The sequence below is a fragment of the Elephantulus edwardii genome, unplaced genomic scaffold, assembly GCF_000299155.1.
Source record: "Elephantulus edwardii isolate Elephantulus edwardi_28Jun2011 unplaced genomic scaffold, EleEdw1.0 scaffold00349, whole genome shotgun sequence".
NCBI classification, from domain to species: Eukaryota; Metazoa; Chordata; class Mammalia; order Macroscelidea; family Macroscelididae; genus Elephantulus; species Elephantulus edwardii.
Window position 1 is genome coordinate 42,361 of NW_006400099.1, and position 3,332 is coordinate 45,692.

Genomic DNA, 3,332 nt, shown 5'->3' on the forward strand with positions numbered 1-3,332 from the left:
GTTAGCCATCTGAATGTCGTCTTCGGTGAAGTGCCTGTTCATATCCTGTGCCCATTTTTCTATTGGATTATTTACCTTTATCTTGTTGTGGTGGGCATGGTGTATTTTGAGTCAGATGATCATATGATCTATTATGCTGGAGATGAAAAGGTGAGGACAAATGGGGTTGCTTTCATGGTTAAAAATGTCATTTCTAGATCCGTCTGGAAGTATACAATATTGTGAGTGACAGGATAATATCTACACATATACAAGGAAGCCCAGTGAATACCACTATCATTCAGATATATGCACCAACAACTAGAGCCAAAGAAGAGGAAATAGAAGATTTCTACCAACTTTTGCAGTCAGAGATTGATGGAATACGCAATCAAGATGCATTAATAATAATGGGTAACTGGAATGCAAAAGTTGTGAACAGAGAAAAGGATCAGTAATTGGAAAACATGGACTTGGTAACAAAAATGAAGCTGGAGATACAACGATAGAATTTTGCACAATATTTTTTATTTTATTTTTGAAAATACATTTTATAAGAAACATAAGCGCAGACTATACACATGGATTTCACCTGATGGTATGCATAGAAATCAGATTGATTACATCTGTGGGAAGAAACACAGGAGAAGCTCAATATTAGATATGAAAACTAGGCCAGGTGCTGATTGTGAAACAGACCAAAAACTACTCATATGCAAGTTCAAGCTGAAGCTAAGGAAAATGAAATCAAATCCACGGGAACCAAAATATGACCTTTAGTCTATCCCACCTGAATTTCAAATCCATCTCAGGAACAAGTTTGATGGGCCTTGAACACTAATGAGTGAAGACCAGATGAGTTATGGGAGGATATCAAGAATATCATCCAGGAAGAATGCAAAAGTTCATTACAAAGACAGAGGAGGAAGCAAAGACCAAAATGGGTGTCAAAAAACACTCTGAATATTGCACTAGAGTGCTTAAAAGCCAAAGCAGAGGGACAAAATAAAGATATTAAGGAGCTAAACAGGATATTTCAAAAGGCAGCATGGGAAAACAAAGTATTTTTAATGAAATGTGCAAAGAGCTGAAGTCAGAAAATGAAAGAGGCTGAACATTTCTTAAATCAGCATTTCTTTTTATTTAATTTTTATTGGGAAAAACAAATTGGGGGTACAAGGAGGTGAGGGTTGGGGGCAGAAGGGTGAGGATGGGCAGGGATGCAGTTGCAGAGCTGCAGAAATTGGTTGGTGGGGGGAGCAGGTGAAGGAAATGAAAGTGATCCAGTGGGGACCAGATGCTACAGGAAAATGACAAGCATTTTCCAATGGTAGCTAAATCAACTGTCTTACTGATTTGGGAACTCTCTGGCTTCTTCATGCTGAACAGGGGCGTTGAGGTGAAGGGGAAAAGGGAGGACACTTTATCACCTTACTGGTGATCTTGGGTTAAGAGTGCTTGCCTTCTTGTTCTGTTAGAAGATATTTTCCTGTCATTTGCTCCCCTCTGGACTGCAAAGTGTTTTCCCCAGGTGGGTCCAGTGGGGAAATCAGCATTTCTCTTTTTTTTTTTTGGAAATCAGCATTTCTTAAGCTCAAGGAACTGAAGAACAAATTCAAGACTCAAATTGCAATACTTAAAGGTACTTTGGGCAGAATATTATATGATCCAGGAATATTTAAAAAAGATGGAAAGATTAAACAGAATCATTGTACCAAGAGGAATTGACAGACACAGAAGAATTTAATGAAACAATATACAATCAATATGTTGGCAATACTAATGAAGAAGGAAATTCAAGCTGCTCTGAAAGAATTGTCAAAAAACAAGGCCCCAGGAACTGAGGGTATACCAATTGATATATTTCAACAAACAGATGCTGCCCTAGATATGCTCACCAAGTTGTGCCAAGAAATCTGGAGGGCCTGGTCAACTGACAGGAAAAGATCTGTATTTGTTCCCATTCCAAAGAAAGATAATCTGACAGAGTGTGGAAATTATCAAATAATATCATTAATATCACATGCAAGGAAGAGTCTGTTGAAGATTATCCAAAACCAACTGGAACAGCACATCAAAAGAGAACTGCCAGAAGTGCAGGCTGGCCTTAGAAGGGGTCTTGGTACTAGGGATAGTGTAGCTAATGTTAGACGGATCTTGGTTGAAAGCAGGGAGTGCCAGAAGAATGTCTATCTGTGTTTTACTGACTATACAAAACATTTGACTGTGGACCGCATCAAACTGTACCTAACTCTGAGAAGATTGGGACTCCCAGACCACTTGATCATGCTTATGTGAAACCTATACTTGGACCAGGAGGCAGTCGTCAGAACTGAGCAAGGGAACACTACATGGTTCAAAACTGGTAAGGGTCTAGACTAGGGATGTGTCCTATTTTCCATACCTTTTCTATTTGTATGCACAACAGACTATCAGGGAGGCTGGACTCTATGAGGAGAAATGTGGCATCAGCATTGGAGGAAGACTCATCAACAATCTGCGTTGATCTGATGCCACATTCTTCCACACAGAGTCCAACCTCCTGGATGATCTGTTCCACATATAGATTGAAGTGATTGCAGTACAGTTTCTTGCCACTAGGCCACCAGAGCTCCCTCATGACTTGCCGTTGTTGTTGTTGTTACGTGCCGTCAAGTCGCTTGCGACTCTTAGCGACCCTATGTACAACAGCTCTAAACTCTGCTCTGTCCTCTGCCAATCCCATTGTCTCCGACACAGCTGATCCCGATTTTCCCCATCACCAAATCAATCCACTTGCCAGAGGGCTTTCCCCTCCTGCGCCTGCCTTCCACCCTGCCAAGTATGATGTCCTTCTCCAAAGACCTGTCTCTCCTTACAACATGATCAAAGTATGTCAGATGAAGCCTCAGAATCCTTGCCTCCAAGGAGCAGCCTGCTTTAACCCTATCCAGGATGAATCTCTTTGTTTTCTTAGTAGTCCATGGTACCTTCAACACTCTTCTCCAACACCAAACCTCAAAAGCATCAATTCTCCTTCTATCATCCCTGGTCATTGTCCAGCTCTCTGGTGCATAACAAGTGATTGCAAAGACCATGGCCTGTACCAGACTCACCTTAGTTTTCAGAGAGACAACGTTGCTCTTCAGAACTTTAGAGAGGTCCCTAACAGCAGACTTTCCCATTGCAATACATCTTTTAATTTCCTAGCTGCTGCTGCCAAGAGTGTTGGTTGTGGAGCCAAGCAGACTAAAGCTGTGAACAATCTCAATCTCGCACCATCCATCCTGATGCTGCCAATTGGTCCAGTGGTGAGAATCTTTGTCTTCTTGACATTGAGCCTCAATCCATATTGAAGGCTGCAGTCCTTGACC